The following is a 14,163-nucleotide window of genomic DNA, read 5'->3' as shown; positions in this document are numbered from 1 at the left end:
GTAATCCAGGGACAGACATGCCACGCACGAACTTCCCCCCAAGCTCTGGGGGCAGTTTCTCGTGTCCTGCCTGTGGGCCTATCTGGGACAGAGGAGTGAGTGAGTGTAGTATCGCCTTCCTCTGCCATCTGTCTTCCTGGTTGACTACTGCTCTGCCCTGGGCCCAGTTTTCTAAGCCGGTTGACATGGGAGAATTCTGAGGTCCCTAGGAGCTCTGATGATACCCATTCCCTTAAAGTAGAGCCGCATCCTGCAAACATAAAGGCTCTGTCAGAAAGCAGATTCATCCCAGGGACAGCGACAGGACCTTGGGAGTGGCTAGGGTATCAGAGAGCTGGCTATCTCTCTCGCAGGCTGTGTGGTCTGGACAAGGCCCTTCCTGCTCCTTGCCTGTATTTCCCTGTTAGTAAAAACTGCCAAGGTGGGAAATACTCCCTCGGGGGCCTCTGAAACCCAAGGAAAGAAGTGCAGAGGTGGCAGAGGTGGTGAGGTCAGCTAATTGGCCAGGGTGAGAGACAGGCAGGGCACGCTATGGGATGGGGGCTTTTAGAGGGAACCGCTCAAAGATCCATGAGCACCTCTGCTTGCAGCTTGCTCGGCTTTGATCAAGATGTTAGTATTTGTGTGGCCTTTTTTTGACAGCAAAATGTTTTCTTTCCAGTATTATGTCTTTCAGTCCCCGTTCACACCTGCAAGGGAGGTACACCCGAGTTTCCAGATAAGGAAACTTAGGCCAGGAAGCAGGGACAATCGGTTCAAGGATGAACAGGTTCTAAGGAGCCAACCCAGGCTTCCAAACCAAGTAATCCCCTCAGATGTTTTCTAGAGAGTTCTGGGCTGCTGAATCCATTGTCAGGTTGGATGGCAGAGTCTCCCTGCAGGGCTCTTTACACGCTCCTGAGGGCTCAGGGGAGGTGTCCAAAGTTCCTTGGGGTGGGAGCCTGTTTCCATAGGTCTCTGGGGACGGTGAGGCCAGGGTGTGGCCAGCAGTGGGTGGGTGGGGCTGGAGGTTCTTGTTGGCTGGCTGGGCAGGGTAGGACAGGGCGGGGCAGGGCGCAGGAGGACAGGGTGACCTGGGCAGCCTGACCTGGAATAATCGAACAGGGGTGAGCAGAGATGGTGGAGGCAGAGGTGGGGAAGCTCCTGGGTGCCTTGGGGGCCTCAGGAAGGAGGCCGAGGCAGCCCCCTTTGCACGGCCATGCCCAGCAGCCTCCAGAAGACATGTTCTTTGCTTCTCACAGCCGATCATCTCTGGAGAGCCTGCTCAGACCTGCCCTCCCCACAAAGCACGGTAGCAACTCCCTGGGGCGGAAAGTGTCTCTACTGAAAGCAAGACAGGAGTTTAATTAAGCCCTAAACACGCACAGTTGAGCCTGAAATTAGGGTGGTGAAGGGAGGGGAGAGAAGGCAGCTGAGGACAGGGGGCTTCAGCCCAACCCTACCCAGCTGAGCAAAACAACCTTATAAGCCATCGAGCGCCTCTGGAGCTCAAGCAAGCCTGGTTACGAAACATTTCTGACCTAGAAAGGGGGTGTACATGGGGATGGGAGAGTGCTGGGTTGCCCACCCCTCTCAACTTTGGTTCCTAGGGTTCATGAGGACTTTGGAGGGTGAGAAGAGGGAAGCCAGAAGGCAAGAGGGGTTACCTCTGAAAGTAACTTCCAGGGAAGCAGGGGGCTATGATTGACACCGGGCACAAGTGGGGGCCCTCCCCACCCTCAGGGAGGGGAGGTGGGCGGACGCCGATGGCGCTAGGCTCTGGATGAGCCAGTCAGACTGCACACACAGGTGTGCCCAGGTCGGGACTCCGGCCCAGAGCACCCATCTTTCAGGTGGGCAAAGCTCATTCTGTGCCCCCCGCCCCCAGGAGGAAGGGAGCACCCAGCCAGGCTCCTGGCTTTAGGGACAAGGTTACAAGATCTGCTTTGCCAACAGCTGCAGATGTCTGGGGTCATCCGCCGCTTTGAGAAATCTGATGGCTTCACCCCTCTCGCTCCTGTCCCCGGGTCTCCCCCAGCTGCGGCTGAGACATTCAAACCACAACCTCCCTCTTTGCCTGGTAATTGATCCTCCTTTGCCCTACAACTTGGGTTTGGTCTTAATTTGCCCAGGGACTAAATAAAGGCAAGAAGGGACGGGCAGGCGGACATGTTATCGCTTGTCTCTGGGCAGGGAGGCAGTTGCAACAGAGCTCCTAAGTGCGTGTAAGAGTGCACGCGTGGGGACAGGCTAGTTGTACCGTGTATGTGGTGGAGAAGTTATCACTGGGTTGATTTCTATCTCTGAGGCAAAGCCCCAGGACAAATGGCAGTCCTGGGATGGCCATGGTGTGGAATTCAGCTACCCCCTAATGCCAGCTAAGCGGAAGGCTACCTTCCCGGTCTGGCTCCAGTCCGGAAGGCCACCTGCCTGGCCTCCACTTAGTGGGGATAGTACAGTACTCTACAGGTCCAGAAGTGGCTTGGAAGTCCTTTAAGGGACTAACTTTAAAAGTGGCCAGCTTGCTCTTCCTGTCTTGCATCTGCCACTCGGTCACAGATTCCTCTTCCAGAGACAGATAGGAAATCCTACAGCTTCCTCCTTAGCACATTGGAAGGTGGAAGGACCCCAAACACCAGACAGCACAACCTCCCTTCCACACTGCATACATCTCCCCTCGATGGCACCCCTTGTCTAAAACCACAGGAATGTTTTCCATGGCGCAGGGGGCCACCTTTGTCCACTGGTCCTACCTAGTTTTGACCTTTAGAACACAGAGGGTCTCTCCCTTGCTTCTTAGGCTCCTGGAGTTGTTGCCAGCATCTTTAGCTAGAGGCTGCATCTGTCTGTTGTCATTTCCGCACTGCTTAGGTCTCTGCGTGTGTAACTGCCCTCTGCCTCGGTCTTATAAGGACAGTTCCTTGAATTTAGAGTCCACTCAGACAAGCACTCATTTCAGGAGCCTTTATATCATTGCATCTACAGTGATTTGTTTTGCTATAATGTAGCAATGGGTTCTGGGGACTTGAACGGGAACATATCTTTGACGAGGGCTTCCATTTGACCTGTCATACCCCTGGTGATCAGTCAACTAAGGCTCAGGATCCTTTATGGAAGGGAAGCTCGCTACCCTACCTACTATCTGTGTCCGCATCGAAGCAGGTCGGTTAAAGTTCTTACTTGGGAGGAGTTGAAATGGAACCTCCTGGCCTTTAGAGCATATGTGTGTAAAAAACAATCAACTCTCTGTTTCCACATCCTTTGCCCCAACCATAATGACAAACAAAAAACAAAATCAGAAGGACAATAAGGCAGCTCCATCTTTCTTACGGTTTCCCAAGCTGGCTTCAGAGTCTCAACTCTAATCTTCCGGGTGCTGGGATTGCAGGCATGTAACCATTCCCATTAGGCTTTTGTTGTTGCTGCTGCTGTAGTTTCTTTTTTCCTATTCGTACGTTCACACTTGTGAAGGTCAGAGTTCAACTTACAGGAGTGAATGTTTCTCCTTCTATCATGTAGGTCTTCAAGATGGAACTCAGGTTGTCCATTTCTTCTCCTCCTCCTTCTAATTAGTTTTGATGTTAGGGAAAGAACACCAAGCCTGGTGACTCTGTCTGTAGGATCCCATGCCTCAGTTTCTTTTCCATAACACCAGAGGGCAGCTGGGTCACTGTTTCATGGGGTGCTTTTGAGTCACACATCCTAGAGGTTGGCAAATCCCACTGAAATCTCTAAGGCTTTGAGAAGTCTTGAGTGAAGAAACTATTCACACAATATTTTCCAAACTTACTAGGAAAACAAAAACAAAAACTTCCTTTAGCACCAGGCAAAACTTCCTCAACACAATAGGAAATGCCAACCTGAGGGATTCCCAGGGACCTTTTCCAGATTTCACAGTCAAATGATCTCATAGTCTTTTCTTCAATCCACCAGCACCATTGCCAAGCATCTTGGGGCGGGGGAAAGGAATTACCCTCAGAGGATGAGAGTCAACTGTCTGGGAATAAGAGGTTCTTCATGGACACCAGAGTGGGATGGGCATCCTCCTATGGCCAAGACCTCTTCAACCCTTGCCTGCTTCTACAATCCTGCAGAGGAAAGAAAAAGGGACTCCCCCAACCAGGTGGTCCTTTCCCCAGGGACCTAGACCTCCAGCCGTCTCAGACTTGGGCCTGCCTAGCCCTCCCTCCGTAGACACCTTTCTCTGGGCCTAAGCTCCCTGGAAGCTTTGCAAAGGCTACACTGAAGGACCTCACCTACACCCTTGAAGGACCTCACCTACATCCTTATTTTTTTTTTTCTGGAAGCAAAAATTATAAATAAATCTCAGAAGTTGGAGCTTATGAAATGGGAGCAGGAAGAATAGGAAAGACAGGGGGAGGGAGGAGAGAGAGGGGCTTGTCCTGAGAGAAAGGAAAGAGACCTGGGATGGACTCACACAAGCACACAGGCTAGGTGGGGTAGGGGCTCCGACTTTGGGCCACAGAGCTGAACCAGGGAAGCAGTGTGATCAACGTATTTGTCCCCTGTGACCCTACACACACACACACACACACACACACACACACCTCTAAGTGAGATTACATCTGGAACACCTGGGCTCCCACCCTCGGCTCTGTTTAGCCTCTGATCAGCCATTTTGGAGCCCCCGTGCCATGCCGTGCCGTGTAGTCTTTATAAAGCAAGTTCGCTGTGCTTTTAAACACAGCTTTGGCTTTGTTTGTTGAGTATCTGTATCTTGGGACCCCTACACCTCTATCGTTTAATTCGTACCGCCTCTAAGGTTTTATAGAAGATGGTCAGCTGTGGCAAGGGACATGGCATACTATTTCGCCCAGGGCCTATACCATAACTCCCATTGTTACTTTTCACCTTTGCATCTGGTTGGTGTGGGAGATCTCCCTAGGTCTGACCCGAATCTTTCTTACCCTCCCCTAACCTAGATCTGAGGAGAGAAGCCCACGGGATGTGTGAATCTGCACTCCATCGGCCTAGAGAAACATCGTCTCTCCTTGGGTACAGGTGGTAGCCTCCCAGTTCCTGGGGTGGAGAATGTTTGCTTTCTGTTAATGAAAAGGAATAAATGTGATAATAAATAAGCGCTCCACCCAGTGCAGTAATCGCTGGCCCTAACAATAAGGCTCTGTGTTTGCTCTCGGCTGCGTTACATTCATTGGCTGTAGGCTCTGTTCAGGAGCCCCTTGGCACATCAGCTGGGGGTGGGGGGGGCCCAGGCACACTTGGAGGGAGGCAGGCGGTCCAGCCACAGCCACTCTGTGTGCTGCCAGGTGTCCCAGCCAGAGTGAGGGAGATGGGCGAGGTCCCCGAACTTGGACATAGTGTCCTATTCGTGGTGTTGAGAAACTGGTGGCTGCCGCAGCTCTGCCTCTGCCACCGTGGGTGACTGCAAGCAAGCGTCTCCCTACCCCTCTGCTGGCCTTCAGTTCTCACAAGTGTCTAACAGTGTGTGAGGCGGCTGCTCAAATGAGCACTTGGGTTTCTTCCAGCTCTGAACTTGCTGGACCTTATTGATTCTGCTTCTCCTGAACATGCCCACATTCCCCAGTGGCCCCTGGGCACTGGAAGGCTCCGAAGTCCAAGAACCCAACGTCTTTCTTGGGAGACAACTGGGTGCCTCTTCCAGGTTTCTCCCTGTTTCTCCCACTTCCTCTAGCTGTCCTGTGCATGGAATTTCCCAGTTTACAAGCCATTTTTAGAAATGTTATCCTGTTTGAGTTCCCCACAACCTTGTGAGACAGGCAGGGGACAGAATGCAATCATCAGTGAGCATCAGTCGTGTGACTGCTTTGCAACTCTTCCCCACAGCTACCGAGACCCTTTGGGGAATAAGTTAGGTATAAATAAATGGAGAATGATAATTTCAACAAACATATGCACGTAGAACCCTCGTACCAGCTCAAAGATCCTTTATTATATGCTGTTGTGTGTGGGTGAAGTTTGTGGGCATATGCTCAAATAGAGGACAACCTGTGGAAGCTGGTTCTCTCTCACCCACTTGGTAGGACTCGAACTCAGTTCATCAGGTATGTTGGCAAGTACCTTTACTTGCTGAGCCATTCTGCCATTCTGATCTAAGATCTTGACCTTACTATCACCACACAGCACAAGGAAGGAAGGAAGGTGAGGTGTGGAGATTCCTGGGAACTGGCAAACTTGCTTTGCCATAGGGTAGCAGACCGGGATTCTAACCCATGGAATCCTAATCCTCAGACCTTTGATCTAAATTACTAGCCCTTTCTGCATCCCTAGACAGACACAGAATCAGCACCCCTACACACCACACACACACACACACACACACACACTAGCTCACACACAGACAAACACAAACATAGACCACACAACATACACACACAACACACAAACACACCACACATATACACAAACACACCACACACACAGATACATAGCACACACACGTACACATATGCACACACACACACACACACGCACGCACGCACACACACACAAGTGGCAGAGCAGGAAGTACACCCAAGCTTTTGCCCACAAGCCCGAGGCCGTCTCTAAAAACATCACAGCCATGTCAAAAGCAAAGCCCGAGGAGTCCCTTCCACCCTTCCTTCCACCTTTGCCTCCTTCTTTCCAGGGCTCTCCCCTCCACTCTCAAGAGCTCATGTGACCCCAACAGGAAATCACATGATGTGCTCGTTGGTGGAGATTGCACAGCCTTGGTCCCAGGCACCTGGTGTGTCCCATGGGGCAGTGTTTGTGCCCGGTGACCCACAGCAGCTGCCCCATACCCCGTCAGGAGGGAGTATGCTCAAAGGGAAGTCGCATGGATTCAGGCAGAACCTGGCTCGCCCCCTGAGTGGCACACTTGGGCTGCCTGGCTGAGTCTCAGGAGGTCTGCACCTTGCATCTGAACATAACCCCAGACAGTGGGGGTGAACTTGGACTCAGAAGCCACACTTTGATCTTTGAGCTTGCCCCCTGTCCTCTACTCTGCTGCAAGAGTGACAGGCTTGAAGCTACCTGTTTCCATGTCAGACCATGATGGTGTCCCTTGGTCCATGGAGGATGATTGTTGAAATTGTTTAGAAAACTTAGGCTTAATGCATCTCCCTATTGCATCTCCTTCATGCACTGTCCATGGGGGATTCCTGATTGCTTCAAGTCCGCCCCCCATCTCTGTGCACAATGGTAGTTTTGGGGTACACTTACTGAAGCATAAACCACACATAAGATACACAAGTCCTGTGCACAGTGACATGCTTCACAGAACACCTATACATACCTTACCCAGTCAAGAAACGATTAGACCCAAGCCAGCATAGGGCCCTCGGGCGCCTCCATTTTGACCCAACCCTGACCCACAAGGCCAACCGTGTTCTTCTGTTTAACATCTAGATCATAGACACGCTTTGCCTTTAGAACAGAATTTGTGAGATGTATCTATGTAGTGTGCTGTGTCTGGAATCTTTTGCTCAACATTCTACTTGTTAATTGTATAAAACATACACACACACACACACACACACACACACACACACACATACACATATATATATAGGAACACATAGAAATATATATATATACACATACATAATATCTATGCATATAGGAACACATAGACACAGTTTCCTTCCCTTTTAGCTGAAATATTTTAAAGCAAACTGAAAAGCAGGGGCCAGGGGTGTGGCTCAGGGCTTAAATGCACAAAACCCTAATCAATCCTTAGCACAGAAACCCCTCAATTCTTATGCCAGTCACCCCATGTTCTTCAGTATAACTCTCTAAATAATATTTATATAATGCAACTAATGTCATTATCACATCTGACAAAATTGAGACAAATTTTGGGCAGGATCTAATATCTAGTCTGTGTTGCCATTGTCTCAAGTAAAGGAGACTCAGGCCCACCACTGAGACCCTGTTACCGCCTCCCGCTGCTCTGCCTGATGCTGCTAGCCTTGCCTTCCCTCCTCAGTCTAAACCATCTGGGTGAGTATCCCACGGGAGATTCCCGTGACTGGCAGGACACCCATCATTCTTTCAAGCGACAGCTGAGTTAGACTCCCATTTGGTCTCTGAATGGCCCTTTCAGCCCCTTTTTTTAAACATGTGCCCCAAACTTTCAATGGTTTTTGGGCCTCTCACTGAAGCCGAATCAGCTTCCTCTAATATCAGCGCTCATTCTAGCCTAACCTTGCCCGTGACATCATTCCAAATAAACCTCGCTCTTCTAGAAGATACCCGGAGACACCCCATCACCATTCTCTTCCTCCCCCACCCATCCCAGATGACACCTTTGAGACCATTCTTCCGCATCAGTCAGTCCATCAGTTTGTTGTCACCCCTGGATCCAGGCTTCCCTAGACCAAGAGCCTTCCCAATGCTGTCTGTCCTGTAACTTCCCAACCCATACCTGTGTCCTAGCAGATTCCTGAGACCAAGTGCACAGCTACACCGGCCGATACGCTCCAGCCTTCAGCACTAACCAGGGCACACCTTGTGGTGCCGGTTCTGGTAGCTTCCCATAAAGCTGAGACTGCCTCTCATCTATGTGCCAAATTCTCCTAAGAGTGACACTATCCTACCTGTCTGTGTGTTTCTAGCAACGTCTGGCAAACAGTAGGTGCTCCCGGTGAGGGTTCTTTGTAGTTCACAGCGATCTGAGCAGAAAAGGGAGGGTTTCCTCATAGAGCCTATAAGCTCAGGGGGACGCTGGCAGGTGGTGAAACACTGTGATCAGAATTCCACTCTCCACCCCTCACGTCTGCTTCTCTCTGCGTAGGCTTTATGCCTAGTAGCCTTGCCCAGAGAAGTAGCAAAACCACTGCTAACTTTAGGGGGATTTCAGCCAAAGTCTCAGGTGTGACAGTCGTACAGCAGTCTTGGGTCTGGAGCTCAGACTGGATCAGTAACTTGCAGCCTGAGATGTTCTGTTCCGTAGGCCAGTATCGCGTGCCCACATGTTCCCTCTGGAGCTCAAGGGTCAGCCGTGGCACATGAGATAGGGAGCTGGAAGCTTCCTACAGGAAGACCCCTGCCGTCACCACAGGAGGAAGAGGGATAGCTCGCCAGGCAAACGAAACAACTCAACACAGCTGCAAGAGTCCTGAGATCAGCCTCGGAGTCTCTTGCCTCTAGCTTTCTTCTGAGTGGCTCTTGTCTGCCCATGGTGTGGCCTTGAACCCGTGGCCCACTCTTCCTGACCCTCAGCTGTGTTTGTTTATTTAGTATGTGTGTGTGCCTGTGGGTGCCACAGTCCACATGTATGGCGGCCAGGAAACAACTCCCGGAAGTTGCCTCTCTCTTCCTGCTATGTGGGTCCCTGAGATCAGACTCAGGTTGTCAGGCTTGGTGGCGAGCACCTTCGCCTGCTGAGCCATCTCTATGCCCACTGAACCTCAGTTTCTATATCTAGAAAATGGGGTTGCTGGTTAGTGTTCGTCAACTTGACACAAACTGTAGTCACCTTCGAAAAATAACCTCAGCCGAGGAACTGCCTCCATCAGATTGGCCTGAGGGCTTGTCTGTGGGCCATTTTCTTGACTGATGATTTGGCAGGAGCTGGAAAGCTGAGAGCCAAGCACATCCTTTATCAACAGTCCTGAAAATAGGAGAAGGGGCAGGACATTGGCCTGTTCCTCCTTGGGACCTGACAAGCATTCCTCCCAGGGGCTCCTTCTGTTCTGACTCAGTGATATTTCAGAATGATAGCACCTGCATCTGTCACTGTTTCTGGAATGCACTGAGCTCTAAGACACACACACACACACACACACCAGCTTACAGAGCGGTTCTCTTTTCGGAGGGATGCAGAAGAGCACCCCTACGTAGCCTCCAGGGTCTGTGGTAGGGATGGGAGTGAGGGCAGAAGGGCACTATTTGTACATACTTTTTAAAGTTTCTTGCCCAAATTTTAATTTGTAGTCACACGCTACCTTACAGGGGCAACCGTTTCTGAGTGATGCGTCACTAGGAACTTGTCATTGTATGAACATTGTAGAGTATGCGGACCCAAAGTCAGACGGTCGTGATGTCCCCGGGCAGCTGTTGACCAAACCGTTGTTTCCAGTACAGGACTATAACTCTATATGTGGGCTGAGGCCACCAACGGCTCAGTTTATTGCTGTTTGATTTTATTGAGGGAAACTCAGTTCGGCAGAGTGAATAAAATTCTGCAACCCGAAGGGCTGATGTATGTACACACACAGGCACCTCTAATGTCCATTAGATGAACACTTTTTGTCTTTTTTGTGGGGATGGGTGTTTTGCCGGCATCTGTGTGTGCAGCATCTGGAGGGGATGGGCAGAGAGGAGGTTATATTCCGTGGGACTGGAATTACAGACAGTTGTGATCTTTTCTGGGGCTGGAGAGATGGCTCAGTGGTTCAGAGCACTGGCTGCTCTTCCGAAGGACCCAGTTCAGTCCTCAGAACCCATGTGGTAGAACATTTCATTTAAATGTAACTTAAGACCGGGTTTCTCTGTGTAGCCCTGGCTGTCCTGGAACTGACCCTGTAGACCAGGTTGGCCAAAACCAAAGAGTCACCTGCCTTTGCCTTCCAAGTGCTGGATTAAGGATGAGGTACCATTACGGTATGGTGCCCCCCCCCTTCTCCCTCTCTCTTGAGAAGGTCCTGATCCTCCTGCCTTTACCTCCTAAGTGCTGAGATTATAAGTGTGGGCCACTGTGTTTGCTTTGTGTCTTCATAGCTTCTGATCACTGTAGAGCTCCAGTGTATGTTGGGGGAAGCTTTCATGTTATCTCTCAGAATGCATATGCTGTCGGTGTCCTTTGTGTCCTCGAGAAGGTGATGTGAGGCCACAGGGTCGGGGGGGGAGGGAGGTGTCTTGTCTACTCAGCACCCCATTCCCACACCCTGTGGGTCCTCTTGGAGCATCCGCAGTTCCCAGCCTTTCCTGGACCTTCACACTGGACAGACACAAACATGCCCTTTAGGATTAGTGGATCTGGACAGTTTAAGGGGTGCAACCCTCAACTCTACTGGTGGTCTGTTTTCACCTGTTGCCAGACACTAGAAATATAAAATTCCGTGTTTCCTTAGTCTTCCCCCCAAAGGATCATTTGAGCTTGCTTGCTTGCTTGCTAATGGCCCTCTGACAAATTTATAGGGCTATAGAAAACTCAAACACTTCTATATTAATAGGTTGTACTAGTTTGTTGTGTGGTTTTTTTTGTCTATTTTTTGTTTGGTTGTGTTTTGTTTTGTTTTGTTTTTTCAACTTGACACAAGCCAGAGTTCTTTGGGAAGAAGCTCAACTGAGAAAAGGCCTCTATCCGATTGTCTAGAGGGAAGTCTGTAATGCATTCTTTTGGTGAAAGATTGGTGTGGACAGGCCCAGCCCACTGCGGGACATGCCACCCTGGAGCAGGCATCCTGAACCATACAGGAAAGCAGAGTAAGCCAAGGGGAGCAGCACTCCTCCATGGCCTCTGCTTCAGTTCCTGCTTCCAGGGTCCTGCCCTCACTTCCCGTGATGTGGGAAAGTGAGCAAAATAAACCCTTTCCTCCCCAAGTCGCTTTTCATCGCGGCAGTAGGAACCCTGACCAAGGCACCAGCTTCATTCATTCTCTGGGCAGTGTGGGAGGAGACTAGGCCATTGAGGTTGGCAGAACACTGGGTTTAAGGTCATGTGGGGTGGCTTTGATTTGACTGCAGACATCCATCCACCGGCTGGGCCCTGCTGGGGGGTTGCTTTGGCTTTGCTTTGGCAATGCCGAGTCTGGTCAACAGTTGTCCATGACTCTCCTGGAGATGTTGTATGACCAGAGAAGCCATGCATGAGAAATGCTGGGTGGGCCAGTGTGGCCGGAGGGACCACCTCTCAAAGATCCAAGATGTCTCTCAAGGGCAAACTGGGCTGGATGGGCAAACCAGGAAATTGTCAGGGGTGAGAGACACCCACAGAGGCAATGAAGAATTACCCTTTTTTCCTACCTTTTTTCCTCACCCCGGTTTCTCTCCTCCCTTCCCTCCCTCCACATATTTATTTACTCAGCAGAGAAAGAAGGGGTACTTTTAAGTGTCAGCTAAAGCCATGAACAAATGAAGGCCACGCTTAGAAAGCCAGACAGACATTCCGGTAGGAGGCAGGTAATGCGGGGTGGGGTGGGGTTGCAGGGGGGAGCGGGAGCAGGCCGGGTCACAGTCCTAACTCCTAACTCGTTATTAAACCCTGGCCGGTTCCCTTGGACAAGTCACTTAACGTTACTTTCTTGAACTGGCAAATGGGAGCAAGAGCCACCTCAAATGTTTGTTGTAAGGATTACAAGAGACAGTATCTGTTTTCCTTAAGATTCGAGACACTGAGGCTTAATCCCTGTGCTTAAGGTTTTACTCCAGCCCCTTCCTTAACCACGCGCCCTCAGGGACGTCTTCCCACGTAGGCGCCGCCGAACTGGGTCTAGATAAGTCAAAATTAAGGCATCCACTGAACCAAGAGAGGCCAGCCCCGGCGGCAGCACTCGGGCTCAGCTCTGCCTCTGGTGCCACAGGACTGAAAGGTGGCCCAGGCTGTGCCACGCAGGTCCGGCCAGGCGCAGGGAGACCGACACGCGTTCCGGAGCAGGGCCAGGCAGGGATCAAAGCGCTCTCCGGCAGGCCGGGGCGCACCAAAGGGAGGCCGGCGACTTGCATCAGCACAGATTCCGTGATGCTCTGCAGACGTCTGGGGGCTGCTGAGCTTTACGGGAAGCCACAAGAAAGGAAGGACCGGGGAAGCGGGTCCGGGCGGGGGCGGGCGAGGGCGCGAGGTTGCGCTGGCCCGAAGGCGCGCTCCCGGCGGGCGCCTGCTAGTGGCTGGGCGCGCCCGGGACGGCGGAGGCCTTGGAGGAAGCTCCTGTTCTCCTTTCCCCTCACCCCCCCCCCCCCCCGCGTTACTGGAAGGACTGTGTGGGAGAGACCCAGAAGCACACGATTATTGAGTGCGGGCTGGGGGGAGGGCCAGGCAGCCCGTGCGGCTCAAAGGAAAACCAAAAGTGCGTCTGTTCGTACTGTTGTGACACGCGGTTCCGCGGGGAGGCCCCTGCGCACCCCGGGCCGCGCCCCCCTCCCAGTTGCTCACCCCCCCGCCCCAGATTTCTCAAGGGCGATCAAGGGCCCGCACGGCACAGGGCGAGGCGAGTGGGAAAGTGTCACGATTTTTTTTTCTGTGCCCTGCCCCCGTCCCCACCTCCAGTTTTCTGGGTTTTGCTGCTGCCGGGGAAGGAGGGCTGATCCGTTTTGCGTCAAAGGGCTGCATTTACTCAGTCCTGCTGAGGGAGGCGCGTAAACACCCGGGCAGGCCAGGACGCTGGGATGAAGGGGTGAAAAAAAAAAAAAAAAGCCAGGCACCCAGGGCTGGTGCGTGCGCCTACGCCTCCCCCCCCCCCCCCCCCCCCCCGCCGCATGGCCGCTCGGTTGGGAGGGCAGCTGCAGAAAAGAGGAGTCTGGCCGCCTCATCTCACCACGCGCGCAAGTCCTTGGGGATGGAGCTCAGGACAGAATGTGTTTTATAACTGTAAACAATGATCCCGAGTATTGTTCAGGATTACCGTATCTCGGGGCCCTTGGGGCAGCCAGATACCGCCAGCCGTCCCGGAAACGCCAGGGCTTTATATAGAGCCCCGGGAAAAAGCGTTCCCGGCTCTTATTTTTCTTTCCTAGTAACGCCCCCACTTCACAGATAAGGAAACTGAGGGCTTGGGATGTGACATGGGAGATGCAGAGCGCTTCAATGTCCTCAGTGATTCCCAACAACCCACCTTCCTAATCACTCCTCAAAAAGAGGTTTAGCGCTGCTTAAGGATGGCTAAGGGCAGCATGTTTCACGCTTGTGATCCCAGCACTCACCTCTGGAGGCTCACCTCTGACATACATCGAGTCTGAAAACAGCCTGTGCTACCCCAGACCCTGCCTCAACATAAAGAGTTCCTCAACTCCGGCACAACCCTTATCTGTACACATTGTCCCTTCTCTGAGGATGACTGGAGATCCGGAGCAGCCAAAAGCTTTAGCAGGTCATTCTGCCCCAAACCCTTCATTATAGAGAAGGAAATTGAGACTCTAGGCTCGCTCAAGATCTCACAGCTCGTAAATAGCAGAGCCAGGCGTTCATACTCCACGGCCTGCGCTCTTTTCCCCGACTACTACCCCACCCAGCAAGGCGGGAAGAGCCAGGAGTCCGGCCAC

The sequence above is a fragment of the Meriones unguiculatus genome, chromosome 1, assembly GCF_030254825.1.
Source record: "Meriones unguiculatus strain TT.TT164.6M chromosome 1, Bangor_MerUng_6.1, whole genome shotgun sequence".
NCBI lineage: Eukaryota > Metazoa > Chordata > Mammalia > Rodentia > Muridae > Meriones > Meriones unguiculatus.
The sequence above is the reverse complement of the archived record's forward strand: the minus strand, read 5'-3'. Positions refer to the sequence as shown.